This window comes from Triticum urartu, chromosome 3 (assembly GCF_003073215.2).
Source record: "Triticum urartu cultivar G1812 chromosome 3, Tu2.1, whole genome shotgun sequence".
In the NCBI taxonomy this organism is placed as follows: Eukaryota; Viridiplantae; Streptophyta; class Magnoliopsida; order Poales; family Poaceae; genus Triticum; species Triticum urartu.
Genome location: NC_053024.1, coordinates 155,127,711 through 155,146,931, shown reverse-complemented (window position 1 = coordinate 155,146,931; position 19,221 = coordinate 155,127,711).

Genomic DNA, 19,221 nt, shown 5'->3' with positions numbered 1-19,221 from the left:
CCCCATCATCCCATCCTCCAATTCCTTTCCAATCACTCGTAATCCACCCCACAATACAGCCCCATCTCTACTGTTCTTCGACTACCGTCGCCTAAGGTGAGCATCCTAGTCCAATTCCTCCCACCAACAGAATCCCTTGAGCCAAGCCTACCTCCTAGACATCTCTTCTCGTCCGTTTGTTGTTGTTGGCCGCGCGCACAACGACGCTGTGCCGCTGCTACCTTTTTGGGCCGACGTTGTTGTCAACGGATGACCGTTTGTCGTGTCTGTCCGCGTCCCGGTGTTCCACCATCACCAAGAGTGTCGCCAACCATCGTCTTTTCATCACCGGAGTTCGGATGACGGCGACGACGCGCACCGGCGCTCGCTCGCTCAACACCACCGGTTCCATCTCCAACGACTACTCGGTGACCCAAAACCAATGCTAAACCCATAGGCCATTTCGATGATGCTAGGTGCGAGTTAATTGTTTTGTTTGAGTAGATGTTTAATTGTGTTATTTTTTATCAAGTGTGTATGATGTTTTATGTAAGTAATCATGCAAAATTGTTTGTATCTTATTGTCATGTCCGTAGCATGGCTAGGGTTTGTCCTAATTATTGTGGAGTGATTCTAGGATATATTAGAATTGGTCATAGAATTTCTAGAACTAGTTTTACAATTATTATTTTTTATGCATGTTAGTGAAGTGCAATAATTTTTATTTGTTCATAGACATAGTATATGCATGCGTACTTTCTAGATAATATTGTCATGCGTAGCAATATTTATGTTCCAGTTTAGTTTCGAAATGATTGTAGAATTATTGTTTAAATTATTTTGATTGAGTCTAGGTGGTGTTGTGAGTCATATCATGTGCATGATTTTTGTTACAAGAGTTGATCATGCTATGGCTAGATTATTGTTGATCCATTTACTTCATATATATCTAGATTATTTTAATTAGTGCTACATGATTTGTGTCTATTATGTTCTAGCATTTCTTTTGGTCGCGCTATTGTTTGATGTTTTGTAACTTAACTAGTTTGTTTAGGAAGTAGCTTGGTTGACTTTGAAGATGCTTGTTGTTAAATTCTATAGTTGATGTTTTAACCATTATAAATAGTAGATTTTATCTAAATATTAATTTGTGGGTAAATTTGTATTGCCATGCTATGTTGAGTCGTGTCGTTCAAATGCATAGGATAGTTATTGTTTTGTGTTTATGTCACGTCAGTTATTATTTCATCTTTTCTTTATAGTTAGCTGAAGTATTTGTATTGGGAACTATTAACGTTCAGTTAGCATAATGCTATTTAGAATGATAGACATGATGGCCGAGTTTTACTTAGTCCGGATAAACCTATACCCAACCAATCCATTCAATCCCTCTACTCATCATCAATCGATCTACCTCCTTCGAAATCTCCATATCCATCCACATCTTTCTACTAATCCTTCCTATATTGTTATTTCATTTGGATGTTATTGCTTGTTATTTATTGTGCTTCACCGTTACTATGAGTAGGAGGCGACGGTACGGGAGAGGAGCACTACGAGGAAGAAGGAAACGGGGGACTCGACAACGAAGGCATGCCTCCTTCTTTGATCATACTTATCCTATGGTTTGCAAAATTGCATTGAGTTTTATTGTTACTATGTGCATGCTATTTTAATTCTCGTAGCTAGCGTTTCAATTGACACATTACCTTGATATTCTTGTCGCCTATTTACTTGACACCTGAGTAGAAGTATAAGGTTCCCGTAGAGTAGAAATGCTTAGCCATGCTTATCACCCTATAGGTGCCTTGTTGAATGACCTCTAAGTGATTGACAGTTGAAACTTAACGCTTAGCTAGGCCTGTTGGCCCTTGTTGACCTTCTCTATACTCTTCTACTCTGGGTGAAACTTACCATCTGAATACTGGCGCGAGCGACAGCTGAATCAAGGATTGAAGGAGCGATTGGCCGCCCTTCACGAGTTGAAGGGGGCAATCAGTCGTCCGTGCCGTATGAGGCCTAATAAGTCTTGGATTTGAAGATTGTGATAACAGTACATTCACATGCTATATGGGCACTGGCTTGGTTAATTAGTTAGTTCACTCTTATTGTCGTCATCGTTATACCGCAGATGGGATAGCTGCCTTGCGAGGAGTATCCTCGGCACAAAAGTGGGGGCCCGGACTATAAACTGCGGTACTTCCGTGTTGAAACCTAGTGGGCTTGGCACAGTAAGTGTGGTCTAATGAAAGACCTCGTCACAATCTCCCTGCCGGTATGCCAAATGGTGTACTACGCTAGCGGCCACTGGTGGCAATAAGTCGGGATTGTGTCGTGTGGGTAAAGTGTACAACCTCTGCATAGTGTAAAACTATTCAAATAGCCATGTCCACGGTCAAGGACGGCACATGAATCTTTATTCACGTACAGGACCTGTCTTGCTTATTCCCTCTTTGCCCCTAATCTTGAAACTTATGAAGGACATGAGTTGATCGAGGATCCTCACTTGATGAAAGTTATTCTGGAGATAAATCATGTTTTCATCTAAAACTGCTTTTATCCAACTACTTTATTTGTTAAACAAAATTATCTTTACGCAAATGAGCCTTACAACCTTCCTTTGAAGCCACATGTAGCTATTAGGTCCTTCCCCGTGGGAGGCATGTTGAGTACGTAATGTACTCATGGCAATACTTTTGTTGAACAATAGAGATCTATGAAGACGAGGGCGTCGACTACGACTATTATGATGATCCCGAGGAATGAGGACATGTTGACTACATCGACTGCCTGTGGCTGAGATGGAGTCGCTACGTATTTATATATTCCGCTGTGTTTCTGTATGTAATAAATGTCATGAGACATTTCACTATGTATGCCTTGTGGCAAGAGTTATTAAACTTATACTTATTTTAATGTTCTGCAATGATACCATTTCACTGTGTTGTCAAGTTGATCCTGGATTGACAAATATACATAGGAGGGTCTGGAAATAATTTCCAGGTCCTTACAAATCTGCAGCCACACCCTTGAGCTGGTGTGCTGCAAACTTGACACGATTAGCCACGGTGCAATTGGCCAAGTTGAGTGTCTTCCTGATGTCCTTCAACCAATCATCAGCATCAAGTGGGTCTGCTGATCCGTCAAAAGATGGCGGTTTTTCCCTCATGAACTCAACAAATCCTGACTGTGGTGGTTGACCCTGATTCTGGTTCGCAACATTGGATGGAAGCTGCTGAAGTATCTGTGTTTGCATCAACATCATCTTTGCCATATTGGGTGGCGGTGGCGGTGGTGGCACATCATCTCCTCTAGAGTCAGAGTCGGTATCATGGACATCTCCCTCCTCAAAGTTTTCTTCAAAGAAATGTTCCTCAAAACCTGGTCCACGACCACGTCCACGTCCACGACCGCGACTATCGGATTTCGGGTTCCGGCAGACCCTTGAGGTTCAAACACTGGGGTGCGCACGGAGATTTCGCCTCCTACCTACCTGCACCCCTCCGCCTTGCTAGGATCTAATCTATGACAAGAACAACACAAGAGACACAGGGTTTATACTGGTTCGGGCCACCATTGTGGTGTAATACCCTACTCCAGTGTGTGGTGTGGTAGATTGCCTCTTGGGCTGATGATGATGAACAATACAAGGAAGAACAGCCTCGCGAGGGTCTGTTCTTGGTTGGGGTGATGAACTGCTGGGAGGAGCTCAGTCACCTTTCTCTCTCTCTCTTTCTGATCGAAACCCCTCTCTCAAGAGCCTCCTTCTCCAAACTCCTCGGTCCTCTCTGTCTGTCTCTCTCTCCTTGTCTCTTCTCTTTTCTTCTTCCCCTCTAGCGGGTGGCTGATCCTATTTATAGAGGCCCTGGTCCTCTTCCCAAATATCGAGCGGGAAGGGAGCCAACAATGGCGGGCTAAATTGAAGGGGGACAGCTAGTACTAGCTGCCTTGACAAAAGTAGTCTTCGCCTGCGCAAAGCTCTGGTGATGACGCTGTATTGGGCTCCACGGTGACCTCCGTCTCGTAGTCCTCCTGGTCTTGGTCTCGTTGCACCGAAATGGCAACCTTTGCCTGATGCCTCAGTACTCCGCGGCTGCGCTTGCCCCCTTTGCACCAAAGAGGAAAGGAGGACACTGCGCGGGCTGGCACCCGCCTGGCGCCCTTGGTCGTCATGGCTTGCGTCACAGGCACCTCGTGAGGTAGCCCGCCTTGATCTCTCCGCCTCCTCGTGAGCCAGCCTGACTAGGCCATGCCTGAGGAAGCTCCGCGTCGTCCGCCCCGCGAGGCTTGGCCCCTCGCGAGGGTCTTGGGTTTGTGTTGGTGAAGACGGGCCGCGCTGGGCCCCCCTTTTGAGCCACGCCGCAGGCCGCATGCAGGCAAGTCCGGGGACCCCCGTTCCCAGAATGCCGACAGTGACCACATCCGCGTGCTCCATGGCCACGACCTCCGCGATTAGCATCCATCCTGTTGGCCTCCCAGTGTTAAAATAGAAGAGAGGGAAATATCTAACCCATAAACCCAATATGATAACAAATGAACAAATGAAACCAGCAACTGAACTCCAGATAAAACTCCAATTAAAACACTCAAGCATGAAAGTACTGGATAACATAGTAGTTATACCACATATATCGGTATAGTCTACCATGGACATAGCAAACATGAAAATAACTAAGGTTCACTCGCATCATCAAAGATTTTGCTCATGGTTCCTATAGTCCATCTACTCGCTGAGATCTCCATTGTACTGGTGGGTAGGTGCTGATGCAAAGCGAAGCCCGGATGGTGGTGATGCGGTCCCCTCTGGCGTAGCAGGAACTCTCTCCTCAGGCTCAGTCTCCTCCTCAGTGTCGTCGAGCTGCTGCTCGCGAGTCAGTGGTGCTGGAGGTGCAGGCGGTGCTGAAGGTGCAATGGCGTGATGTGTCAGGCGACGCTTCTTCGCTAGAGCGCTCTTCTTCGTCTGCGTTATCTTGATGCGTGGATGAAGCCTCTGCCGTGGAGGAGGTGTAGGGTCCTCTGGTGGCATTTCCTGTTGGTCACCATTCTGAATGGCAAGCATAGCGTTCTTCACGATGATACCCTTCTCTGCAACTGCCTCAGCGGCCTCCCGTGCTTCATGGGTAGTGGCTAAGGAAGTGTTCGCCTCCACCAATCTCTCCTCAAGTATCTCCACACGCTCCAGGTAAAACTCTAAGCGCTGACGGTTCTCCTCTAGCATAGTCGTAGTCATAGCAAGGTTTTGCTCAAGTCCAAGGGTATGTAAAGCCATACGAATGATCATGGGATCATCCTCCTCCATGTACCCCAAGTTCTGCTGAATTGCTCCGTCCCCAATGCAGAAAGTGAAGTACCGGAACGGGGTGTGCCTCAGCTCGTCCTGATGAAGTCCGGCTATCCGATGCATCACCTGATGAACCACTCCAATGACAGCATCAAAGAAGTCTTCTCCATCATATGTGTATCGGTAACTGCTGGTCTGTTCCTCCATCCTCGGATACACCACCAAGTTGACCTTGAAACGTTCCTCGCCCCCGAGCATGCGGTAGGAGTGTCCGGAAACCTCTGGATCCTTGTTGAAGCCTAAGCATGTGAGCATGTCCCGAAACTGAAGACCGAGTTTGCCAAACTTCTCAATCCGGCGTGAGGATGATATCACCATCTACATATTTGAATAAGAAGAGAATCAGTACACAATTTAATAAGAGAAAGTAGAAGCGAAATACTAGAATTTTTTTTAAATTTTTTTTGCAAAAATAATTCCAAAGGCTTTCCATTTCTAACTAAGGCCACATTACTAGTTCGACATCGGCTCTGATACCACTTCTGTAAGGACCCGGAAATTATTTCCAGACCCTCCTGTGTATATTTGTCAATCCAAGATCTACTTGACAACACAGCGAAATGGTATCATTGCAGAACATTAAAATAAGTATAAGTTTAATAACTCTAACCACAAGGCATACATAGTGAAATGTCTCATGACATTTATTACATCCAGAAACACAGCAGAATATATAAATACGTAGCGACTCCATCTCAGCCACAGGCAGTCGATGTAGTCAACGTGTCCTCATTCCTCAGGATCATCATAATAGTCGTAGTCGACGCCCTCGTCTTCATAGATCCCTATTGTTCAACAAAAGTATTGCCATGAGTACATTATGTACTCAACATGCCTCCCACGGGGAAGGACCTAATAGCTACATGTGGCTTCAAATGAAGGCTGTAAGGCTCATTTACGTAAAGCTAATTTTATTTAACAAATAAAGTAGTTGGATAAAAGCAGTTTTAGATGAAAACATGTTTTATCTCCAGAATAACTTTCATCAAGTGAGGATCCTCGATCAACTCACGTCCTTCATAGGTTTCAAGGTTAGGGGCAAAGAGGGAATACGCAAGACAGGTCCTGTACGTGAAGAAAGATTCATGTGCTGTCCTTGACCGTGGACACGGCTATTTGAATAGTTTTACACTATGCACAGGTTGTACACTTTACCCACATGACACAATCCCGACTTGTTGCCCCCAGTGGCCGCTGGCGTAGTACACCATTTGGTATACCGGCAGGGAGATTGTGACGAGGTCTTTCATTAGACCACACTTACTGTGCCAAGCCCACTAGGTTTCAACACGAAAGTAACCGCAGTTCACAGTCCGGGCCCTCCTTTTGTGCCGAGGATACTCCTGAAAGGCAGCTATCCCATCTGCGGTACAACGCTGACGACAATAAGAGTGAACTAACTAATTAACCAAGCCAGTGCCCATATAGCATGTGGTTGTACTGTTGGTGAATGCCATTGTTGGGCCAATAACTTCTTCAGTTACTTGCATGAGATTAAGCGCATCATGAGTGGAGCCATTAGACTGAACAGACTCGTCGTTGAGTGGGGAGTAATTATTGTGTTGATGATGAATGGAAATGGTGAAGGGATTAATGGGATTTGAAGGAAAAAGAAGAGGCAGCTGCCATGGCATTTCTTCTCTGTTTAAGTGTACATGTACGTGCACGTGCATGCAGGAGGAAGGAGGAGAGACGAGCCGTTCGCTCGCTCTCCCGGCTGGGCCGCTGACCTGCTGGTTGGGCCTTGGACCAAGTTTCTTTGTTGGATGGACACTTAAAAAAATATAGAGAAGAGATGGCCCAGTGCATACGTGGATGTGTGTGACCAATTTTGGTGCATACATGCAATATGCCAACAATGGCTAGGCTAGGATGCACATATTGGTTCAAGGACCAATAAAGAAAGAGAAATGAAAGGAGAGAGAAGAAAAGAAAATCAATATAATATAATATTGATTTCTTTTACTAGGATTGCTACATGAGGAACAGAAACAATGACAACTTAAAAGTCTTCAAAAATCCAAGGAATCCAAGTAACAAAATAGGCAAGAAGAACTTAAATGAAACATTACGAACAAATAAATCGACTCAGGATATTACGGAAAATATTTTCCACCTGACATGTGCTAAATTAATTCCAAACAACTTGGTATTAATTTGAGCAATCTCCAAAATATATAATTAAAGATTATGTTGCAACATCCCTTGGCTTAGAAATAAAAAAATTGAACTCTCGAAAAAATTAGGATGTTACACTTGCCCACCAGGTTCCATGATATCAAACGGTCTTGTGCTAGAGCCAGAGCTGTAACAGCCTTGAGCCGTGCCAAAGCATGGGTACCGGAACTAGACCCAGCAGATGTAGCGAGTGGGTATCCTAGTCTGAAGGAAGATGGAACCTCTTTTGACCAACAAGACTTTGCCGCCTGCGTCAAAGAGATTCGTCCACATGCAACAATCATCGCTGAAGAGACCAATCTCATGAAGTACCAGTCGGCTTATGATGCAGATAATCAGAAAATGCGGACTCCCTCGTATAAAGGATGGATTTAATTCCACCGGGTCGTCAGCACACTTTTGCCCCTGATATTGACCCGTCTGATCTAATTGATGATGAAGCTGAATTCATCGCCTTGCGTGTCTTTGACTGGTCCAAACCCAACTTCCAGACGGTGGAGGAGGAAGACGAACCAGCAAGGGATGAATCACAACCTTCAAGTCAGCCAGTCCAAGATTCAAGAACCTAGGCCGGTTTATCATCTGCTTTCTGCAAGACTTAAAAATGATTATCCTTTTGGGCACCAAGCGCCTTGTAATAGGCTAGCTTTAAACTCTTATTCTGCTATGCCATCGTGCATATTTTTGTGTGCATGGCACTGCTCATCCGCCATGTTAAGATATGCCATGTATGCTTTATGATATTAGATATTTTGAATCTGTTCCTGCATACAACAGGTGAAAAGTGTCCTGGCGGTTTACCATTGGACGAGTTATAATGCCCGATATAAACCATAGGAAACTATCACAGTTTATAACCAAGGTTGAACTGAATAATAACCATATATGATTGAAAATATGTCATACCTGTGATATTTGATCACACTGTTGGTTTACCAAGCCAGTGCGGTAAGGGTGATAACCCAAATTTTTGAGCACTGGTAATTATCAGAGATTGCCGGTTTATAAAGAAAGCCTTGCCAGGTTAATAAACACCGGATATTATCTCATCTCATACTGGCGACTTATAGTCAAAATCCAGGCCGGGTTAATAAACACCGGATATTATCTCATACTAGCGACTTATAGACAAAAGCCAGGCCGGGTTAATAAACACCGGATATTATCTCATACTGGCGACTTATAGTCAAAAGCCAGGCCGGGTTAATAAACACTGGATATTATCTCATACTGGCGACTTATAGTCAAAAGCCAGGCCGGGTTAATAAACACCAGATATTATCTCATACTGGCGACTTATAGTCAAAAGCCAGGCCAGGTTAATAAACACCGGTGAATTATAATCATAAAACTTTATAAGCCTTATCAAATAAACCTCAAAAAGAAAGAATCTGTCGAGTAAAAAAAATGAAAAATGAGGCTTTTCATGGGCTGCCAGGCGGAAAAATGAGGCTTTTCATGGGCTGTCAGGCCACTGAGTTAAACCTATATACAAACCTTCTAAGATGGACCTCACATAACCAATCATCGTTTTAACTCTGACAAGTTCAGTGTCTGCATAAGATTGACTTGTCAAATGTTCGGTGGGTCATTCCAGGATTACCTGGGCGGAGTGGCTTACTTAAAAGGCAGGATAACCCGGGGTTTTAGGTGAATACACCTGGCTTTCAAGCCTGGCTTTTAAGCCTATTAAAAGGGTTATAAAAACTCTTTGTTCTTTAGAACAAAAGAGCCCGCAAGCAATACTTTGAGCCGTGCTCAAGGGGCACCTATGTTTGAGTTGTGCTATTGCAACAAACTCTCTTTGGTCCCTTTAACCTGGGTAGCAAGCCCCCAAGTCTTTTTTATGTGTGGCCTATAAGCCGGATCAAAGGGTAATCATAACTTTGCTATATAAAGCAGAAGCCCCCATGTGACCAAAAACTCGTTGTTTAAAGAGAAAAAATGACAGAGGCCCTACTTTAATAGGGATGCCGGCTTTATTATATTGATCATAATATATGCATTGTCAAAATATGTACATTATAAGAGCAAGTGGCTCAAGTGTAGTAAGGCCGAAGATGAGCAATATTCCACGGCCGGCGGTTCTCTTCCTCCGACGTGCGTGAGTCCTTGTGGTCTCGAACATCGATAAGGTAATATGACCCGTTGTTCAGATTCTTGCTGACCACAAAGGGTCCTTCCCAAGGTGGGGATAACTTCTGCATATCAGTCTGATCCTGCATAAGCCGGAGCACCAGATCGCCTTCTTGAAAAGTTCTGGTTTTAACGCGGCGTCTTTGATAATGGTGCAAATCTTGCTGGTAAATCAATGAATGAGCCGCTGCGATGTCACGCTCCTCATCCAACAGGTCAAGTGCTTCCTGATGTGCTTTTTCATTGTCAGCTTCAACATAAGACGCCACATGAGGTGAGTCATGACGGATGTCACTAGGGAGAATCGCCTCCGCTCCGTAAACCATGAAGAAAGGTGTGTATCTCGTAGATCTGTTAGGGGTGATATTAATGCTCCATAACACGGAAGGTAACTCCTCCACCCAACAACCTGGCATCCTCTGCGAGGGAACCATAAGCCGGGGCTTGATGCCTTTCAAGATCTCTTGATTGGCTCTCTCAGCTTGACCATTAGATTGGGGTTGAGCCACTGACGACACATCAAGCCAGATATTCTCACGTTGACAAAATTCTTCCGTGGCACCTTTAGAAAGATTAGTGCCATTATCTGTTATGATGCTGTGTGGAAAGCCAAAACGGAAGATCACCTTCATGAATTGAACCGCCGTTGCTACATCACACCTACCGACTGGCTCTGCCTCTACCCACTTAGTGAACTTATCAACCGCCACCAGAAGGTGGGTCTTCTTATCCTTGGATCTTTTGAAAGGTCCAACCATATCAAGCCCCCAAACTACAAGCGGCCAAGTAATTGGAATCATCCTCAATTCTTGAGCCGGAACATGAGCTCATCGTGAAAATTTCTGACATCCATCACACCTGCTGACCAGGCCCTCCGCATCAGCATGAGCTGTTAGACAATAAAACCTATGATGAAAAGCTTTGCCTACGAGAGATTTTTAACCGACATGACGACCACAGTCTCCTTGATGAATCTTATGCAGGATCTCACAGCCCTCTTCTGGAGAAACACAATGTTGAAACGCCCCTATGACACTGCGATGATGTAGCTCTCCATTAACAATTGTCATTGACTTAGACCGCCGGGTTATCTGCCTGGCTAAGGTTTCATCCTCAGGTAACTCGCCCCGGGTCATATAAGCCAAATAAAGGACTGTCCAATCCGGAATTACATGAAGAGCTGCCACCAACTGAGCTTCCGGGTCAGGAATAGCCAAATCCTCCTCTGTAGGTAACTTGACGGACGGGTTATGCAAAACGTCAAGAAAAACATTAGGCGGTACCGGTTTACGTTGAGAACCCAACCGGCTTAAAGCATCCGCCGCTTCATTTTTCCTCCGATCAACATGCTCAACTTGGTAACACTTGAAGTGACCAGCAATAACATCCACCTCTCGTCGATAAGCCGCCATGAGTGGATCCTTGGAATCCCAAGTACCAGAGACTTGCAGAGCCACCAAATCTGAGTTGCCAAAGCACGTAACCCGGCTTAAGTTCATCTCCTTAGCCATCTGAAGACCGTGGATCAAGGCCCCATATTTAGCTGCATTGCTAGTGCAAGGAAACATCAAATGGAGAACATGACATAATTTATCACCTCGAGGGGAAGCAAGCACAACTCCAGCCCCGAGCCCTCCAATTGCCTGGACCCATCAAAGTGAATAGTCCAATACGTGTTATCTGGCTTTTCCTCAGGCATCTGCAACTCTGTCCAGTCATTGATGAAATCCACCAACGCCTGAGACTTGATGGTCGTGCGAGGCATATATTTCAACCCATGAGGACCAAGCTCAATAGCCCACTTGGCTACCTAACCTGTGGCTTCTCTGTTCTGAATAATGTCCCCTAAAGGAGCAGAACTAACCACAGTGATGGGATGACCCAGAAAATATTGCTTAAGCTTCCGGCTGGCCATGAACACCCCATATACAAGCTTCTGCCAGTGCGGATATCTCTGCTTGGACTCAATAAAAACCTCACTGATGTAGTAAACTGGATATTCCTTGCCTGCCTCCTTGTGTTGCACCACAATAGCTATGCTAACAGCCCGAGCATTGGCTGCTACGTACAATAATAATGGCTCTTTATCAACAGGAGCAGCCAGAATTGGCGGCTCAGCCAGCTCCTTCTTCAAGTCCTCAAACGCTTCATTAGCGGCATCACCCCAGACGAAATAATCTGTATTTTTCATCATTTGATACAGAGGGATGGCCTTCTCTCCCAACCGGCTTATGAACCGGCTTAATGCCACAATACGACCTGCCAGGCGTTGCACATCATTGGCACACGCTGGTTTTGTAGCGACCCGACCTCATACGGTCAAGTCTCTGTGCTTAAGTGTCATCCCTGGATCGGTATGCTGACACACACAGTACTCGAGGATTTATAACAGAGGTAAATCACATGTATAAAATAACGTAAATACTATTACCTCAATCCAAATAGCGGAAGTAACAAGGTTGTGGATTCCCATGAACACCAACGGCAAAGTTGAGTGTAGAAATCGTAACCCTAACGTATCACTTACTCGTCGTAAGAATCCTGCAACATGAGACGTTGCAGCCACAAAGGGTCAGTACATTGAATGTACTTGCAAATTCACACCATAGGATAATGATGAATAAAGGCTATTACTACATGCATATTTGGCTGGTGGAAAAGCTCTATGGTTATGATGTTTTGCGAAAAGCCAATTTTTCCCTACTTCAAAGGAATATATTTTATTTAACTACAAAGTTGACTGATAAAATATTGAGAAGGTTCCTCCAACTCAATCCCAAAATAATAATCATTAACCCAATCAAATTAATTACATAAAGTGTTGAGATCAACATGATAATCCAAGAACCAGATACTCAAGATGTCCATAACCGGGGACATGGCTAATCATGCTTAGTTTGTACACTCTGCAGAGTTTTGCGCACTTTTCCCCACAAGACTGAATCTCCTCCATTGGATTTCTCGCACTACATGGTGTTTGAGAAACGGATGACCGAGACATAGTCTTTCACAAGCGTTAGCACCTTACAATGGGTAGACAGTACCACCTACGTCCTGTACATATGCTAGTCTACCACTTTAAGAGTTCACACGACTTAATCAACTATGCTAGACCCCATAATAGCTTGTGGCTGTACACGGAAGTTTCTAGCATGAATAATCTTATGATCCCTATGAGCCTAGGTGGCAGTCCATAGGAGAATCACACGGCACCCCGGGATTTCCAAAAATACAGGCAATCACTGGATACCCCAGGTGCCTCAATCCACCTAGATGTGTATTTAAGTTGCCACCTTAAGTTGAACCATTAATTTATAATCTCACATCTGTCATGGATACACTCAAACCCAATCCACGTCTACGAGCATAGCATGGCGACATAAGCATAACGTAATAGTAACTCCCAAGGTTTGAATTCAGGGCAATAGGTTCCTACCTCATCAACTACTTCCCAATACCCACATGTTATCAATCCTACACATGCAATGTTTGAGGGTTGAAACTAATGCATAAAAACTGGGTATGAAAGGGATATGATCAAAGTGTGAACTTGCCTTGTACTGTTGATGAAGATGATTCTCACTCATAACTCTTGATAGTTCTACTCGTCACACACCGTTCAATCTATCGTGAGCAAGCAATAGTAACCACACATAATTAATCACTCAAAAGATCGGGAAGAACGAAGAAGACAGTTCGGAAAACATCAAAACCAAGCAAATAACTCTTGCAACATAAAACAATTTCTAACATTACCAAAATTATGTGAATTTGGCCTTATCAAAAAGTTTAGGTCAAGAGCTTCGATTTGCAAAAAGAATCAACTAAATCGGAGTTACGAAACTCAAGGTATGTTCAAAAGAAGTTTGAATATGAATCTGAACAAAGTTCGAAATTTGAAAATTTCAAAAAGCTGATGTGACAGGTTTACTAGATAGGTGAAAACAAGACGAAGCTATAGGCGCTGGTTTCATCTAATTTGAATAAACGAGTGAAAAGTTATGGCTATTTGAAAAATCAGGGCCAAGCTGTTTTACGGAAGAAAAATAGATACGGCTAAGGTCTAATGTATAAATACGGGAGACTAATTGATAATCTAATTATTCTATCATATTAGTCTAGAAATAATAAATTTTGGAAATATAAGAAAAAACAAAGAAAGATAACTTTATAAGGCAGAGAAAAGACAACTTCGGAGAGAGAAGACAATTTCCAGAAGTCGTGTCGGAGAGGAGAAAAGTATTTTTCTTAAATGAATCTAGTCAAACCAAAATATTGATTTAACCCGAATCGGATGATTTTTGGAGGCTCTATATTTATAAGAGGAAAAGAGGTTTAAGGGTTAAAGGCTAGGCAATGTGGGACTAAATGTTGACGAAAATATACGGGCCTAAAGGCCTCTCACGGGCCTAAAGGCCTCGGCCGGCCGCGCCGCGTACGCGGGCTGCATTTTTTTTCCGAAGTCTACTTTTTTCTGAAATTTGTTTCAAAAAAAAACTAAACATTAACGAAAATAAAATAAAAAAAGACAAAAGAAAACAAATGAAAAACAGGCCGGCCTGCTACTATTCTACGCATGAGGGCGGCGGTTAGTTCCAGGTGCACTCGTAGTTTTTTTTCTTTTTTTATATAGAAAAAAGGAAAACTAGATAACGAAAATAAAATAAAATTTTATATAGGCATATTATATATCAAAGTTTTCAGAAAAAGATTTTCTACAACTTGGACATTTCTCTAGTGCCAAATAAAATACAAAAAATTCAAGTAATTCAAACAGTGCTACTTCTACAATAAAACCCAATAAAAATCATTTTAGAAATACCAAAATGATTTCAAAATTATTTCTCTCCAATTTTATGATGTAGGGGATCATTTTACCCTATTTTCTATTTATTTTATTTTTGGAGAAAAATAATTTGAATAAAACCCAAATAACTCCAAATTGAAAATAATTTCAAACGGACTTTAAATTTGATCCTTTTAAACGTCCAACTTGTATTTCATATATTTTGAAGAAGTCATTTTATCGTCTCTCATGAAAATCATTGAGTTTCTTAAAGTTTCTGAATTTGAAATATTTCCAAATAAAATTCAAATCTTTTCAAAACCCCTTTTCATTTAATTAAAATGGAAGAAGTCGTATTATCTTCACTCCAGGATTTTGTATTTGGAAAGTATTTGAATTCATGGAGATCAAAATGCAGAATGAATGTTTGGAAAAGTCCTTTTATTCCCTCTCATTTAACTTTCAAAAAGTATCGAATTCACTCACTTTCAGTCAATCAATCACAGAGCAATCAAAACTATGTATTTATTATAACATTCAAAAATTTAGAATTTTGGGATGTTACAGGTTTAGCCAGAAAAGTCATGGCTTTGATCTTCTCCGGATTAGCTTCGATGCCCCTGTTAGACACCAAAAAACCCAAGAGCTTGCCTGCTGGCACACCAAAAACACACTTGGCCGGGTTAAGCATCATTTTATAAACCTGGAGATTATCAAAGGTTTCCTTCAAATCATCTATCAATGTCTCCTTCTCTCTGGATTTCACCACAATATCATCCACATAAGCATGAACATTGTGCCCAATTTGATCATGAAGGCAATTTTGCACACATCTCTACTAAGTCGCCTGGGCACTCTTGAGCCCAAAGGGCATAGACACATAGCAGAAGGCTCCAAAGGGAGTTATGAAAGCCGTCTTCTCCTGGTACTTAACGGCCATCTTGATCCGATGATAACCGTAATAAGTATCCAAAAACTCAAATGCTCACAACCCGCCGTAGCATCGATAATCTGATCAATACGAGGAAGAGCACAAGGATCATCCAGACAAGCCTTGTTTAAATCCGTGTAGTCCACGCACATACGTCAAGTGCCGTTCTTCTTAAGTACCAGCACCGGGTTAGCCAACCACTCAGGATGAAAAACTTCAACGATAAACCCAGCTACCAAGAGCCGTGCCACTTCCTCTGCAATGGCCTTCCGCCTCTCCTGGTTAAACCGATGAAGAAACTACTTAACCGGCTTAGATTTTGGATCAATATTAGGAGTGTGCTCAGCGAGTTCTCTCGGTACACTCGGCTTGTCTGAAGGCTTCCATGCAAAGATGTCCCGGTTCTCACAGATGAACTCGGTGAGCGCGCTTTCCTATTTCGGATCCAGATTGGCACTGATACTGAACTGCTTCAACGAATCGCCAGGAACGAAATCAACCATCTTAGTGTCATCGGCCGACTTAAATTTTAGTGAAGGGTCCTACTCTGTAGTTGGCTTCTTTAGAGACGTCATGTCCGTCGGGTCAACATTATCCTTATACTATTTCAACTCTTCAGTTGCACAAACAGATTCAACATAAGCAGCGTCTCCTTCCTCACACTCCAAGGCTATCTTCTGGCTCCCATGCACCGTTATGGTTCCCTTGTAACCCGGCATCTTAAGCTGCAGATACACATAACAAGGCCGCGCCATGAACTTGGCATAAGCCAGTCGCCCAAATAGAGCGTGATATGGTCTGTGGATCTTGACTACTTCAAAGGTTAATGTCTCCGACCAAGAGTCATGATTATCTCGAAAAACAACTTCCAAAGCTATCTTACCAACTGGGTAGGCCGACTTACCAGGTAGCACGCCATGGAAAACAATTTTTGATGGCTTAAGATTTTTATCAATTAACCCCAAGCGACAGAAAGTTTCATCATAAAGGATATTGATGCTGCTCCCTCCTTCCATGAGTACCTTGGTGAACTTATACCCTCCGACCTGAGGTGCGACCACCAAAGCCAAGTGACCCGGATTATCAACCCGGGGCGGGTGATCTTCCCGACTCCACACAATGGGTGCTCAGACCAGCGTAAGTAATGGGGAACTACCGGCTCAATAGCATTGACTGCCCTCTTATGAAGCTTCTGGTCACGCTTACATAAGCTAGTGGTGAAGACATGATATTGTCCACTATTCAACCATTTCGGGTTGCTCTGATAACCATATTGTTGCTGCTGTTGACTCCCCTGATTACTCTGCTGATTGTAACCACCCTGGTTGCCATGATTACCTTGATTTCCTTGGAATCCAGAGTTAGAGCCGGCACCGCCATTACCCAGTCCGTGAGAGCCGGATCCTGAACCGCCACCTGGCCCATGATTGTCTTGAAAAAGATTGCAATTCTTGTACTCCTTCATAATGTAACAATCCTTCCAGAGGTGCCCGGACGGTCTTTCTCACGTACCATGTCTTGGGCAGGGCTGATTTAACATCTGTTCAAGATTGACACCGGATGCTCCGGTCCGTGGGGGCGGTTTACCCTTACGACGCTGACCATTATTCTGTGCATTGGTGTTAGTTACAAAGCCAAAACTATTATCAGCTTTGCGCTTACCGTTGCCTCCCTGGTTCGCTGGGTTATGCTGCTGCCCCTTGGGGTTGCTGCTCTTCTTTCCCTTTCCCTTGGGTTATGCATCAGACTCGGGGTCCTTGGTACTATCAGAGTCGGCATACTTAACCAGGGCCACCATGAGTGTCCCATGTCATTGCAGTGGCGTTTAAGCGGACCTAATTTCTACTTTAGGGGCATGAAACGACAATTGTTCTCCAACATCAACACCGTTGAGTCGGCATTGATGCGATCCGACGAGTGCAGGATTGTTGAGACCCGGCGCACCCAATGGGTTGTCAACTCACCTTCTTCTTGGACACAGGAGGTTAAATCCACAATTGACATGGGCTGCTTACATGTATCCTTGAAGTTCTGGATGAATCGGGCCTTTAACTCGGCCCATGTCCCGATGGAATTGCCAGGGAGCCCCTTCAACCAAGTGCGGGCCGTTCCCTCCAACATCAGGGGGAAATATTTAGCAGATGCATCCTCGCTGGCTTCTAGCAATTCCATGGCCATCTCATAACTCTCAATCCATGCCTCAAGACTTAAATCAGCTGTATTGTTAGGCACCTTGCGAGGACCCTTGAAATCCTTGGGCAGACGCTCATTACGTAGATCCGGTACTAAGCATGCCACGCCCAAATTTCTAAAGGTCACACCTGGCTCCACAGAAGTGGTTGGACGAACCGGAGTAGGTTGACAGGCCGCATACTGTGCCGCCAGCTCGGCCTCTCGGCATGCTCTTCCTTGATCCACTATGTTCTGAGCATCAGCACCTCTGCCCGCCGGGTTATGTCCACGAGGCGGGTTGTGGTTCCATCCACTGCTTGACACAGCTGGCTCATCAATATGTCAGCTGTAACTCTGGCTTAGGCGAGGGGTGGAGTGAATCCTGTCACGACTATAAGAATAAGCCTGCTGCATAGTTAGTGCTGTCTGAAGAAGCTCTCTAGCCCTCCGTGTTTCAACCGCTGTCGGCGACTCACCATCTACCGGGAGAGCTGCCAATCGTGACGCCGCATCGGTCATGTTATCCAAAGGGTTAGAATAATGACCCGACGGCGTCGGCACGTGCTGCGGCGGGTTATTGTCCTGACGAGGCGGGTCTGTCGTGCGTGGCTGAACTGGCATACCCGTCCTAGGTGCTTCGACCAGTTTACCACTGCTCGGTTACTGGTTCCTGCTCCTGGCGTGTTAAAGACATTTCTTGCCTCATAAACCGAGGGCAGGCGAGTCTGATGCCTCCTCCTCATGACCTCGTTTGAAGCGTTTCTGATCTAGCATGAGCCGGTAAGACTGTGTCTAAATCCACTACGCCTGAGCATCCAAAGCAGCCCGCTCCTCGGCCACCCTGGTGTTCTCTGTGCTTAGCTCCTCCTTGGCCTGTGCTATCTCATCACACAATTTTGCGATCGCCGCATTATGCTGATCCTGATCCGCTGGGTTAACCACCGATGTTAACAGTGCTGTCAGTTTATCCAACAATTCAGTTAAAACTTGAGCCGGCGGGCGCTCAGGGCCTCCTGCCCCGGCAGCCGTTGCCGCCGCTGACCTGGAAACCAGCTCTGCCACAGTCGACGAGTGTTGTACGGGCTGTGTACCGTCCATGAAGATTGCAACTCGGTTCGGCGGCTCGCAGGGGTCCGGAATAATGCCGTCATCGGAACATCCCCAAGCCGGCCGTCTTGCAGTTGATACAATGACTCAGTCTCACCAGTGGAAGACTCGCCATCAGAGTAAACAACGGTCTCACCATCAGATGCCGATCTATCCTCAGGTTCTGCTCCATGGGTAAATCTCACAAAGGTAGGATTCATGGCGGGCCGAACTTGAGTGGGTCTCGCACGCTGAGCCGTCTCGGTGATGTCGGTGCAGATGTCCGGCTCAAGGCCCGGTTCACCGATCTTGCCGATGAATACGTGAATTCCGCCGAAGGGGACCTGGTACCCGTACTCAATTGAGACGGCCTTGGGGCCCCATCCTGCATCGTTGATGTAGAGCTTGCCACGATGACTCTTGGTCATCCGGCCCACGGCGTATCCCTAGATCCCTTCGAAGTTGCCCTCTAAGAACATGAAACCATCATGTGATAGCTCCACGGTGGGTGCCAACTGTCGTGGAATTGTCACAGAAGATGTCCTAGTGTGAGGACTTAGTCATGGAGTCGTCGCAATGAGGTTAGCTTAAAGTGGTTAATCAGGAAAAAGG